Consider the following 14,789-nt stretch of genomic DNA (forward strand, 5'->3'; position numbering starts at 1 on the left):
TTACTTGGATATCTTGCACAGAGAAAATAAGTATCTTGACAAGCTTAAAGAACATGAAATTTATCCATAAGAAAAGAACCAACAGAATGAATTTTCCAATAAAACTTATTTTAATATTCATTCCATAAACATAGATGTGATTATCTTGTTAGTTGGTTTTGATGCAAGGTGGTCGGTGCAGACTGCAGCCTTTGACACTATTGCATCGCTTTCACCACTGCTGTGGTAGGTGGCACATTATTGTGGCCACTCTATTTTCTCAAACTGTTATCACTTAACACCTCCGATAATTTGTAATAATTGGTTGCTAAAAGATACAAATATTTTGTAACTATGTTCTTTTTTCCTCTTTGTTTCCAAGTTACGGCAAGAGTCCTCAGTGTGTGTTTATTTTAATTTTTTTTAAGCGAAGGTAATTTTTAAACATTTATTTTAACAGACATGTTTCAAGCTACGCAAATTACATATGTTTTAAGTGTGGATGTCTCTCAGCAACCGTACATAACTTACAACATAGGAATCACACCGCCAACCGGTTGCCCTGCTAGGAACATCAGACTCATGTTGTTCCTAGCAAGACATACGATGTGTTTCTCAGAGTGATGCTATTCCTAGCAAGGTATACATGGCAAAGGCTGGAATATGTTTATTCTCACTTTTGACTCGAGTATATCTGCTCTAAGCTTCGACCATTGCCTTCTCGGAATGTAACTTAACGGTTTTTTAAAATTTTATTCAGATGAAGAACCTAGGCCAATGTACCAGATATTTATTTGCAACCGATTGGCTGTGTGATTCCATTGTTGAGGCAAATTGTATATGATTGTTGATCCTGTAGCCGATCAAAATATGTAAACAAGAACGAAAATGTAAAATACACAATGTACCGTAAAGTTATATATATATATATATATATATATATATATATATATATATATACTTCTGGAAATTGAAATAAGAACACCGTGAATTCATTGTCCCAGGAAGGGGAAACTTTATTGACACATTCCTGGGGTCAGATACATCACATGATCACACTGACAGAACCACAGCCACATAGACACAGGCAACAGAGCATGCAGAATGTCGGCACTAGTACAGTGTATATCCACCTTTCGCAGCAATGCAGGCTGCTATTCTCCCATGGAGACGATCGTAGAGATGCTGGATGTAGTCCTGTGGAACGGCTTGCCATGCCATTTCCACCTGGCGCCTCAGTTGGACCAGCGTTCGTGCTGGACGTGCAGACCGCGTGAGACGACGCTTCATCCAGTCCCAAACATGCTCAATGGGGGACAGATCCGGAGATCTTGCTGGCCAGGGTAGTTGACTTACACCTTCTAGAGCACGTTGGGTGGCACGGGATACATACGGACGTGCATTGTCCTGTTGGAACAGCAAGTTCCCTTGCCGGTCTAGGAATGGTAGAACGATGGGTTCGATGACGGTTTGGATGTACCGTGCACTATTCAGTGTCCCCTCGACGATCACCAGTGGTGTACGGCCAGTGTAGGAGATCGCTCCCCACACCATGATGCCGGGTGTTGGCCCTGTGTGCCTCGGTCGTATGCAGTCCTGATTGTGGCGCTCACCTGCACGGCGCCAAACACGCATACGACCATCATTGGCACCAAGGCAGAAGCGACTCTCATCGCTGAAGACGACACGTCTCCATTCGTCCCTCCATTCACGCCTGTCGCGACACCACTGGAGGCGGGCTGCATGATGTTGGGGCGTGAGCGGAAGACGGCCTAACGGTGTGCGGGACCGTAGCCCAGCTTCATGGAGACGGTTGCGAATGGTCCTCGCCGATACTCCAGGAGCAACAGTGTCCCTAATTTGCTGGGAAGTGGCGGTGCGGTCCCCTACGGCACTGCGTAGGATCCTACGGTCTTGGCGTGCATCCGTGCGTCGCTGCGGTCCGGTCCCAGGTCGACGGGCACGTGCACCTTCCGCCGACCACTGGCGACAACATCGATGTACTGTGGAGACCTCACGCCCCACGTGTTGAGCAATTCGGCGGTACGTCCACCCGGCCTCCCGCATGCCCACTATACGCCCTCGCTCAAAGTCCGTCAACTGCACATACGGTTCACGTCCACGCTGTCGCGGCATGCTACCAGTGTTAAAGACTGCGATGGAGCTCCGTATGCCACGGCAAACTGGCTGACACTGACGGCGGCGGTGCACAAATGCTGCGCAGCTAGCGCCATTCGACGGCCAACACCGCGGTGCCTGGTGTGTCCGCTGTGCCGTGCGTTTGATCATTGCTTGTACAGCCCTCTCGCAGTGTCCGGAGCAAGTATGGTGGGTCTGACACACCGGTGTCAATGTGTTCTTTTTTCCATTTCCAGGAGTATATATATATATATATATATATATATATATATATATATATATCACAGTGAAAGAATAAATTACACTTTGGGGTTAGTAAGATAGCACGTCATGACTGACAGAAGAACAGTAACGGTCAGACTGGTTTAATATTTAAATCTCGTTTCAAAGAACATGCTTTTATACAAAGTAAAACTGCACTAGGTACACATTTAGCAATACCTAACCCTTAAAGTGATGGTATTTACAATATATATATATATATATATATATATATATATATATATATGCTTTATTATGTAACTCATCGTACATGCTGAAATCCATAACATTAATGTATCTTTGTAATCTTAATTTTCATTAAATAATGTGTTTTATTTTATAATGGAGGAATCTCTTTTACACTGTTTTAATGTAGTCGTCTATGACTTGGGCAAATGTCATGCGATTATTCGAATTTTTTTCTCCTCTATGTCCTTGCATTTTACGTTAGTTTTACATCAGTGTTGAAAAATCGCACTATGTACTGCCACGTATGCATTGTTCACAATAGTTTGTTGTTATTTGTACATTTGAGTATAGTCTTTATAACACAATTTTTTCTAATAATTTTAAATTGTTTTTCCCTTTTTTCCTGTACCAACTTAGACCTGAAGATGATCTGCGGGGCAGATTGCAAGCGGTAGCTGAAAATAAAATGTTGTGCTCCTGATGTTGGTTTTTTAGTATCGAGTCTTAACTATGGAATTCCGTGTAACTGCAAATATTATTACCAGCAGAGTCAGTTTTCATTTTTGATAGAATCACTGTAATATCATGAAATTTATTCCATATCTATTATTGTTCTTCTTCAGTGAAGAAGCAACTATTGCTTTTGTCACTTCTTCATATGTTTCTTTTCTTGCGGTGTCTCTGTTTGTCTTCCTTTTTAATTGCTCATGTTGTCGTCACAAGGTAAATCAGGTTGTCATAGCTCAAAAAATCGCAACTGTAACAAAATATACATACATTATCACTTTACGGATAAGAATTTCCCCATTTGTTGCTATCGTTACATGTTACATCAAGGCTATAGGAAATGCCCCCCATATTACAGCAAAATTCCAAAACTGTAAAATTAATACGGGGTGTATCCAGCCTGCATTCTGCTGAGAATGTTTTCAGTGAGATGTCTGAACGTCTACAGTGGAATGCCAGCCCCTACTTCCTCAAGAGCCGAAATCAGAGAAAGTAGTGGTGCTCGAGTCTAGAGTGAAATCCATGTTCTAATTCATCCCAGAGGCGTTCCATCAGTTTCACGTCAGGACTCTGGGTAGGGATGTTATTGTCCATAAAACATTTCCCAATATGTATGTACAAATGTCAGCAAGTCTTATGACACTGATTGAGACTTGTTCCAGCAATTGGGACTTATTATAACAATTGCCTCCTGTTACAGCGAAACTGCATCAACACCACGCCCTTAGAACTGTAAAACGACTTGCCCCAAAACTGAAGAAATTTGCTCCAAAACTGTATCAACTTTCTCCCAAAACTGTAACAAACTGATACAAAACTGTAACAACGTGTACTGCTCTGCAAGTGTCTGAATTCGGGCCCTTCCTCTCCCATCCGGAAACTGTGACAATTACCCTGAAACTAACAACTCATCCCCTACAACTATAATTACTTGCCCCAAGACTGTTGCAACTTGCTACGGAATTGTAATAACTTTCCCTAAAACTGTAACAAGTAGTCCCACAAATGTAACATTTTTTCATTACCTTCAACCAATAGTGCAGTGTCATCGCCTCATTTAACGACACCTGTGGTTTTCAACAATCAAATCACCTATTTTTTACAGTTAAAAATTACAACAGTTTTTGCATAATTTATGTGAATCATAATAATGAATACATACAGTTGACAAATATACAAAATGAAACAGAAAAAAATTAAGATGAACTTTAAAGATAAGCAAATGAAAGGGATATTGTTTCAGTTTACCTTACTTTCCAAACTTCATAAATATTTATTTTGTTAATTGTAACTGGTTTTCAGTTAGCTGGGCTTAGGAAAAAGGCAAAGAAGTAGTTCATGTCCCCTTATAGCATAAAAAATTTCAATCAGTCACCATGTTTAAAAGTGTCCATGATATACTGAAACAAAAATTTTCGTAGGAATGTGAAAAATTTATATGACTATATGGCTACCGGATTCACTTGGTGTTTTGATGGAGGCCTGAGAAAAAACCACAGGACAAGAACGTCTAGGACTAGAGGAGTGTATGAGGGAAGTGGGAGAGTTTGATGTGGGAGGAGGGCAGGGGGAGGGACGCTTTGCAGCGGACACATTCGTTAATTTCGGCTTGCAGGACGCCAGGATAAATAATGCGAGCGCCGTTTTAATTCTTCTGCTCTGTGCGCAAAGGCGCTACATAATAGAAGCTTGCCTGGCAGCCTCTTTTGTTTTCCTTCACTACCCAATACTTTATGAAAGAGTTTCTAAAGATTCTGCTGTGAAGCAAGTACTAACAGTACCAAAGAGATTTATTCTGTACGTGATTCAGTACGGTCCGTTGTTTCGGGAACTGACAGAGAATGAGGCTTGATTTTATCAGTGTGTGATATTTATTATACGATTCTGGTTGCCTGTTTTTAGATAAAATGACAGTGACAGGCTTCTAATAGCTGCCTGTCTCAGCTATACATTCGCCATCTTCAGAAACTTTTAGGAAGAAGTAAAAGAAACTGGATCAAAATATTTGAAAATTTGCAAAGCTTTTTTCCACTTACGTAAAGCAAAATTATAGGTATATCTTGTTCATTCTCATAAATCGTACGTAGCTTGCGGTGCAACTGAATAGATATGACATGCGTCACGTGACATGCGTTATCGTATTGAGCCATAAAACAGAACAGCGTGTTGCAAGCCAGGGAATGTGTTCAGCGAGAATTCACAGAGGTAACACGTGCATGGAAAACAAGAAAGCCAGAAGGTGTGTTCTTGTCACTATTTTCGGTCGAGTTGCATCAAGACTCTCCCAAAACAAAGGTTATGAGTGATGCGATGTGCCAACATCTTGAGAATGGAACTGCAGAAAACTGAGCTTTTAAAATTCTTAGTTCAGTGCAGATAGGGACTCATTCGTTGATCTTTTGATACATCTATGTGGTACCAACGACTGTGATCAGCCATTGAGTTAAAATCAACTCAAGGAACAACCCTGTATAACCTAAGTTTACTCGATGTATTGCTTTCACAGTGAGCTCATACAGGCAAATACTTTTTTTATAATTGTTGAGAAAATAGTTAGTTTTTGATTAACAAATACAAAGACTTCCAAGTAGAAAATGCGTGTCGATACTTGTAGGTACCACCTGGTCAAATGTAACATTTTTTCGTAAAAATATTTTATATACCGTGAACGCTCTCCGCTAAAAGAACTTGTCTATTTTCGATTTATGTGTGATTGCTCTCCATATAATTTCTAGCTTTGTAAGATAGTCTGCCGCTGTTCATTCTGCCGAGACGTTCAATTAATTTTCTTCTGCTGTCTTCAGTTTTCCCTGTTACTTTAAATATTTTTGATTCTTTTTTTCTACTGTGATTGTTTCTTAATGTGTCTACTCTGGTATAGCCTATCACAGCCCCAAGAAACCTCTTATCAGTTGCCTGAATAATTTCTTGTCGTTTGTAAATGACTCACAACACATTTTAGCAGAATAATGTATGATGATCATTACTTTATAGAAGTGTATTCTTGTTATTTCGTGTATCTTGTTTCTAAAATACCTATTTATTGTTCAAAATATGTCCACAAACTTTGCTGCTTTCTTGCCTGTGCCTTTGTCATACTTGTATGTCATATCATTTCTCAGATAATTAAAACGGCTCAACTATTCTACTAGGCAACGGCCTTGCCGCAGTGGATACACCGTATCCCGTCAGAGCACCGAAGTTAAGCGATGTCGGGCGTGGCCGGCACTTGGATGGGTGACCATCCGGGCCGCCATGCACTGTTGCCACTTTTCGGGGGCACTCAGCCTCGTGATGCCAATTGAGGAGCTACTCGACCGAATAGTAGCGGCTTCGGTCAAAGAAAACCATCATAACGACCGGGCGAGCGGTGTGCTGACCACGTGCCCCTCCTCAACTGAGGATGACATGGCGGTCGGATGGTCCCGATGGGCCACTTGTGGCCTGAAGACGGAGTGCTGTGTGAACTGTTCTACTACATATGCACTTCAAGCAGTAGTCCGCAAGCCACCCTACAGAGAATGACAATGGATACTGTGTACCACTACTGGTAATTCCCTCTCCTGTTTGACTCGCAAATGGAGTGTGGAAGAAACGACTATCTATATGCCTCCATACGAACCCTAATATTGTTATCTTGTCTTCACGGTCCTTAAAGAAATGTACGTCGGAGACAACGGAATGATTCTGTAGACAGCCGCAAATGCTAGTTCTCTTAATTTTCTCGTTAGTATTTTGCAAAAAAAAAAAAAAAAAAAAAATGTCGTCAGCCTTTCAAGGGTTCTCATTTCAGTTCACGGAGCAGTTCCGTACTTCTTAGATGTTGATCGAATCTACCCATAGCATAGTAGGTGACACTACTGATGAAATCGCGTTACTTCATTGTTTCGTGAAGTGTGTTAGATGCTGCTTTCAGCCATCAGTCCTCACTGCTCTAACGATACATAACACTGTGTGTTACAGCCCCCACTACGCTGTTGGCAATAAATAGCCGTAGAATACCTAAGAACATCCACCACCATAGATCTAGTCCGGCTCCGGTAGCTGAGTGGTAAGCGTGACGGAATGTCAATCCTAGGATCCCGGGTTCGATTCCCGGCTGGGTCGGAGATTTTCTCCACTGAGGGACTGGGTGTTGTGTTGTCCTAATCATTATCATTTCATCCCCATCGACTCGCAGGTCACCGAAGTGGCGTCAACTTGAAAGACCTGCACCAGGCGAACGGTCTACCCGACGGGAGGCCCTAGCCACACGACATTTCATTTTCACCGTAGATCTAAACTAGAATTATTTATAGCCTGGTCGACACGTTTTGAGAAGTGATTCAGACATTCAAGTGTGTTTTCGCGTATTATTCGTGGTGTGTTGCACATAAAATGGAGAAGGTTACAAGAAAGTAAGCGCACTCAAGATCATCCCACCTCAAAAGCATGCTTTGTAAGATTACCCATCGAATTTACGTGAGAACTATGATACTGCTCTTCCTTGGAAGCCTAATTTACTGCGGAGACTGGAAACCAGTCATGGGATTTCATATGTATATGTCCAAACAACTATAAGAGTAAACTGTGAAACATTCAAATGCTCGAAAATCCTACACACATGTCCCAGCTTTGTCATTCCCGATTTCTTTCTTTCTTACACGTTGAAACGCTTAATGCTTACAAGCTGACGTCCACCTACATAGGGAGAAGTGACCATCAAGAGGAAATATTTAAGTGTTAATTTCTTTACACGTTGTTTGAGAGAGGAACGGAGGATATACAGTCTGGTAGTGGTTCGATGAACCCCCTACTGGTAGAGGGTTGCAGAGTTGTCGTGTAGTTTTAGATGTGATCAACACGCCACTTACAGTTATAAATGCAGAGTTTAGTATTCTTATTGACACTAGTAATACAATCGCGTTAAGTGGTTGGTTGATTCGTGCTGTCTTCTTCCGTATGTTAGAGTTATTATTGCTCTAACAGTACAAAAACATAACAAGCTGTGTTTCAGTCCCATTACACTATTGATAATAAGCTGATGGAAACAGTAGCAGCTGTATGATACGTAAACCAGAATTATTTTTTCATCTGCATCATGCCTTTCGGGAAACGATTTAGATTTTCAAGTACCTTAATGGTATGGGAGGACTTTGTTAGCTCCAGAAGTATGTAATAACATTTCGTTTTCTGTAAATATCCTCGAGAATTAGACAGCTTTGTATAAACAAATTGTTAGCCTTTTTGTTATAGATTGCTTTCTCCTCCTCGTCACCTGTTGTGCGCTTCCACTGGTGGCGACTTGTCTGCCGTATCACGTTCTCCGCTTCCGCTCACGGGAGGTACCAGCACATGGAGGGCACGTGTGGCTGGCGTCTGCTAGTGCACTCCCGGCCAGAGGTCGTGGTGAGGGCGGGGACACCAATCTTTATCCAGCTAGCTTCTCTGCCAGTCACGAGTGAGCAGCGGGGATTGCTAAATGCACATTTTTCTAGTTTTATTTTAATAAAGTGCATTTCTGTAACATTTTCCATACAATGCCCTACGCGCTCTGCCCCTTATCTGCGGAGTGGTTTATGAGCACTGGAACGATTACACTTAGGTCTCCTCGTCGTGTTTTTAAGTCATGGTGTATTTCCTCTACCAATCCTCTCTTATGGAGGTGGTAGTTGGTTACAGTGTACATTTAGCGTTGTCACGTGTGTGAAGGTTTTTTATACGAGTCTACTTGGGACAGTCTTATAGTGACGTCACAAATTAACAATGTAGGGACAAGGCTTGGTACAAATTAATTTGCATTGCGGTCATTGTCTTACTTGAGATATCAGTAAATTTGTTGAAATATCTTACTGTGCTACATGTTTAATGTGTGTTATCTGTGTATTTTGTTAAAATAATATGCTGAGGTATTGGTCAAACATTCAGAATCACGTGTTTGCAAATTTCTTGGAATGGAAACGCGGGTATTTGGAGAAATTCGGTAAAGTTATAGCAAATAGCTTTGGAAGGTTGGAGTGCTTACATAAAATGGCATGACATCTTTATTTTATAGTAATTCCGTCACAAGCTGTATTATCTAAGTGCTGTAAAAAAGCGGGATGAGGGAAGTTGTTAAATTCCGCTACTGATGACAGTTCACTGGTTGTCGAGGGGTCAGGACTCTTCACGTGGGCATTCAGGGCTGATGTTAAATGACAGAACAGAAAAATAGATCAAATGAAGGGAATTGGAAGGTAGGAGACTAGGTAATGGCGGAAGTAAAGCTGTGAGGACGGGCCGTGAGCCGTGCTTGGGTAGCTCAGTTAGTAGAGCACTTGCCCGCGAAAGGCAAACGTCCTGAAATGGTTCAAATGGCTCTGAGCACTAAGGGACTCAACATCTTAGGTCATAAGTCCCCTAGAACTTAGAACTACTTAAACCTAACTAACCTAAGGACATCACACACTCCCATGCCCGAGGCAGGATTCGAACCTGCGACCGTAGCAGGCAAACGTCCTGAGTTCGTGTCTCGGTCCGGCACACAGTTTTAATCTGCCAGGAAGTTTCATATCAGCGTACACTCCGCTGCAGAGTGAAAATCTCATTCCGGAAAGGGAATGTATTTCAATGTACGTGATATACAGGGTGCGTTGGGGTAGGAAGTTATCAAGTATAAACCAGTCTAGGAGTTCCAACAACTAAATTTAGTGGGCAACGCTAAGGGAGGCGGTTAGTGTTAGGTTCTGTTGGTGGATGTGGTGCAGAGACAGAGGCGTCTGGTCTAGTCGAGATCACAACAGAGAGACGTAAATGTATTCTGCTCTATAAAACCCTTCAGCGTCCACACACCTGACCTGTCTCCCAAGCACGGTATTGTCTAAACATGGCAACAATTTGCTAGTAATTTCAGCAGAGGGCTGAAGGCCTCTTTTGTCAGCAGCTTTAACTGGACAGAACTGCCTGTGTTCTAAACGGCAGGCAGCTTGTGTCATTTAGGCACAGCCGAAATTGCTCTGGGAGAAGACTTGTAAATATTTGACTGCGACTTTTGAAATAATTTTTTTTAAACCAGTTCCCTAAATATAGCTTGACAGGCTGCCATCTTGTACAGTCTATTACTTCGTAAGTAGCCGGCCCGGTTTGGCCGAGCGGTTCTAGGCGCTTCAGTCTGGAACCGCGCGACCGCTATGGTCGCAGGTTCAACTCCTGCCTCAGGCATGGATGTGTGTGATGTCCTTAGGCTAGTTAGGTTTAAGTAGTTCTAAGTTCTAGGGGACTGATGACCTCAGATGTTAAGTCCCATAGTGCTCAGAGACATTGCAACTTCGTAATGTATGCCACCATTTTCTACGTAAGGAAACTCTAACGCTGATAATCGTTCCCCTTGATGTGGTGAACAGAGCAGAAACGACTTGATGGTCTAGAGAGAAAAGGCAATGGGTAGCTGTGGGTAAAGAAACGGCTTATGCAAAGAAAGAAATTCACCCACACTCTGCTACTTACTGAGCTTGGAGCTGATGAATTATTTAAGAATGGACGAAATATGGTTTTCGCAGCTGCTGAATGCCTTCAAACCATATCTGACGATAAACAAGATACTCTTGAGAGAAAATGTGATCTGCGAGAATAGGCTGTCAGCTGCATTCCGGTTTTTACCCACTGGCATAAGTTACGAGGCCGTCAAATACAGTGCAATTGTATCCCCACAATTATTATCTAAAATGATTCCTGAAACCTGCATCGCAACCTATAGTTCCCTGAGGAAATACGTTATTGTAAAGCAAAGTAAATGAAACAAATGATACCCCAAGTAAAGGTGATTAATCTATTCATGTATGCAGCATAAAAGGTGTCCCCTATAAGCTTAAGAAACTCATTTCAAACTATAAGAAGAAACACTGCAAATGGTGGAGGCACACATCGTCTAATAAATACAGCAACAGATGAATCAGAAATGAAGCATCTAGCAACTGTTACAACTGTAAGAAAAAAGTCCTACACTTGAAAGGAAGTGCTTGCTGTGAATAAAAGTCCACCGACTGTATATATTCCGGTGTTAAGGTTTTATTTCCGATATGCATCGGAAATGAAAGCAAAGATCTAATCGAAGGGTGGCCTGTGAAAGACAACTCTGCTTGCCCGCAAGCGTTGTGAGCCAGAAGCTCCCCTACGATTTCTCTGCTAACATCTCTCGTTTCCTAGTGATGCGCGTGTCGCAAGACGGGCCTGTTTACTTCACGTCTCTTTCGCATTCGTCGTAGGACAAAATTAGTGAGAAGAAAATGGCTGAGGAGGAGTTAAGATCCTCAATATAAAAATCTACGCTTCGACCCGCAGCAAGAAAAAGATTAATTTTTATTGAAACACAAGCGGGCCCTCAGTGTTTCTTTCGTAATTCTATTTTATCGGAGTGGAAGAAGTAACATATGAAGCCACATTTCCAACTCCTGCACGAGAAATTCGTGATCACTTTTGATACTAGGGAAGGACGCCAAACTTATCGAGCAAAGACAGAGAGGAAAGTTCATATAGATACATGTTATTTCTTTAAAACGTTACTATTATTTATAAAGAACTATCCCGTTTTTCCTTATTATATTTCCTTCCCTTTCTATCTTATTTACAAGAAGAGAACCGTGTCATCCACAATGATGTTGCCGCGCGGAGTGGCCGCGCGGTTTGAGGCGTCATGTCACGGATTGCTAGGCCCCTCCCGCCAGAGCTTCGAGTCCTCCCTCGGACATGGATATGTGTGTTTAGTTCTTAGCATAAGTTAGTTTAAGTAGTGTGTAAGTTTAGGGACCGATGACCTCAGGAGTTTGGCCCCTTACGAATTCACACACATTTGAACAATGATGTTGCAATGAGAGTGAGCTATCACATTCCTCTTAAAATAAAATAGAGAGTCCCTTCGGCGATGGAGAATTTGTTTAAGAGTGCATTTTGCTCTTGTGTCCAGCGACTCTTCCGGTTTTGAAAACAGGTCCTCTTTCACGGACAACAGTTTGCAGATGCACCGAACAAATGGCGAACGAATTGAAAACGCAATTGTAAGATAAGATTAAGGATATATTTAATGAAATCACGGATATGAAGGATGTTACTCAGCTTGCGGTATTTGTTTGAGGTTTTGACGCTGAGTTCAACTTGTTTTCTTGCTTAGGAAACATTATTAACGAATTTGACCCTTGTTGGGAAAACTTCCGTTGATTGCAACAGGTGGAGATCCTGCAATGATTGGTCAAAAGTCTGCTGTAATTGCTTCGATAAGGAGCAAGTGAAATAATTTGGTATCCATCAGAAAACAACAGCAACACACTGCGTCCTACATCACTCTAATCTCCAGGCAAGTTGTGCCAAAATAAGTGACATCATGAACGTGGTTGTAAAAAATAATAAACTGAGATCACGCGGATTGGGACTTCGTCAGTTTAAATTTTTCCTGGCAGAGCTGGGATGTATGGCGATGTGCTACATGTTTTTAAAGTACGCTGTTTGTGTCGAGGTGGTGTTTAGAACGTTTTTTTCAACGTGCATAAACACATGCAAAGTCTTTTGAGACAAGAGGGCTCGTAAAAGCGTCCCCCCCCCCCCCCCCCCCGAGCAGATTCATTAGTTTTTCTTCACAACAGAATAGTTATAAGCTAACTATTATTACTTTTTCATTCCATGGGCATTTTGTGCAACCGAAGATCGTGCTTAAGGCAACACTACAGGAAATACTATGCACGTTATATTGTGTAGTAAGTACACATTGCATTGTCGTAATCTAGTAATTACGGCAATGTAAAGGATACTAATGTCGCCTGCCGGTGTGGCCGAGCGGTTCTAGCCGCTTCAGTCTGGAACCGCGCGACCGCTACGGTCGCAGGTTAGAATCCTGCCTCGGGCATGGGTGTGTGTGATGTCCTTAGGTTGTGGAGTGTGTAGCGCTGTGGTGCCGACCCCCCAACGCAAGTTCGTCTTCTGTTACTGCGCACGGGGTTAAACGATATTCAAGCATGACTAATATAACAGTGTGCAAAGGAGACAAAATTTTGTTGACTTCGTGCGAGGGGTATACCAATACAGACGCAAGAAATGAAGCACGTGTTTCATTTTTTAACGAATCCATAATGATTTCATGTAGCACATAGAGGCAGAAAAGAACAGACGTATGTCGGCCTTCCCTATTTAGGTTTCTAGTTTTTACTTACCGGAAATGAAATCTAAAAGCAGAAATAGAGACAGATTAGATCAGATTTGGGCGTGATGCTGTTCGCGGGCAGTGTGGGCATTTGTATCGCCTTGAGGGCACGATGCGCGCACAGCTCGCGTGCTCTGTACTCGCGAGCAGGATTGAACACTTCCGATACATTAGTATCAAAAATGGCTCAAATAGCTCTGAGCATTAGGTCATCAGTCCCCTAAAACAGAATTACTTAGACCTAACTAACCTAAGGCCATCACACACATCAACGCCCAAGGCAGGATTCGAACCTGCGACCGTAGCAACAGCGCGGTTTCAGATTGAAGCGCCTCGAACCGCTAGGTTACAGCGGCCGCCCAGTCTCGAAGATGGTGCATTGAGTCTCCGAAAACGGTTGTTAGATGGTAGTAAATAACATTACAAGGATGGTTGCAAGTGTTTCATTTTATTACATCGATAAAAGAGGACGCATTGGTAACGGTGCGCCCGCCTGCTGTGGAGACAAGAGAGTCGAGGCGGTATCGGCGCTGCCCGCTTCCGCAACAGTGGGAAGCGGCCTTCCAGTCGGCAGCTGCGGCGCCGGCCGATAGCCGCACAGCACGGCACGGCGCAGCGCGCAACAGGCCCGCGAGTGGCTTCCGGCGCGTTTGCGGCCCGAGTCGCGCGCGGCGCTAGTGCGCCAGCCCCGCCTCCCTCGCGGGGATCAATAGGCAGTGCGCGCCTCGCAGTGCTCGCGGACGGTCGCCCGTCTCCCGTCGCCCCAGCTGACGCCGCCGCCGCCGCCGCCGCCTGATCGCTCGCTAGCCCGGGAGCCAGCGGCTCTCCTCAGCTGTCCGTCGGCGTCGCGGCGCATCCACTCAGCGGGCGTCGTCCGGCCCGCCCCGCTGCTCGGCGGCAGACGCTCGGCCACCTCCTACCGCATACCGGTAACTCACGGCACCACCTCGCCTCTCATCAGCCCTGTCTTCTTGTCATTGGCCCGAAGAAAATTGTTTCCCTCCGACAGATCACCAGAAACTTACGAAGATACTGGAGCAAATGCAAAACGAAACAAAAAGCTTTATATCCCGATTTTTCTAGTTCATCCGTAACTCAATTAAGTCAATGTAACTGGCGCTTTACTACTCATTAGCGCACTATATTAAACTGAAAATTAGGTTACAACGACGCTAGTCGAAAACATAAACTAACTTCGCACGGGCATACGCATCTGACGTAACTGGCGTCAAAGCAATCCAGCATCCGAGCATGAATGTCACGAATACACAACACGAGACATTTCTCCACAAAATAAGTCCCAAATAAAGACCTGCCTGGCACCATGCATTAATATATGCCCATGACACAATACGAGATTGTCACTGAATAGAATAATTGTCTTTTTGAACAAGACTGAATTATTATACACCATTTTTCGACTTAAGCTTTCTATGAGATGCAATTCTCACTCAACCTTCAGCTTTCAAACTACGCTATTTCATCGACTTTCCTCTTAAGTATCTTGCGATGCTTCGTACTGTGAATCTCGAACTCGTGAACTGTTTGGTGTTGTGTACAATCGTGA

General features: G+C 43.2%; 1 protein-coding gene across 1 annotated transcript in view; it reads left to right on the forward strand.

Annotated features, from left to right (window-relative positions):
• Positions 1–14,029: 14,029 nt before the first annotated feature.
• The window catches only part of LOC124595158 (sodium bicarbonate cotransporter 3), a 976,895-nt gene continuing 976,135 nt past the window's right edge, over positions 14,030–14,789 (forward strand). Inside the window, exon 1 of the mRNA XM_047133764.1 lies at positions 14,030–14,151. The gene's annotated coding sequence lies outside the window, so the exon portion shown is untranslated. The remainder of the gene's footprint in view (positions 14,152–14,789) is intronic.

Source organism: Schistocerca americana, chromosome 2, assembly GCF_021461395.2.
Source record: "Schistocerca americana isolate TAMUIC-IGC-003095 chromosome 2, iqSchAmer2.1, whole genome shotgun sequence".
In the NCBI taxonomy this organism is placed as follows: Eukaryota; Metazoa; Arthropoda; class Insecta; order Orthoptera; family Acrididae; genus Schistocerca; species Schistocerca americana.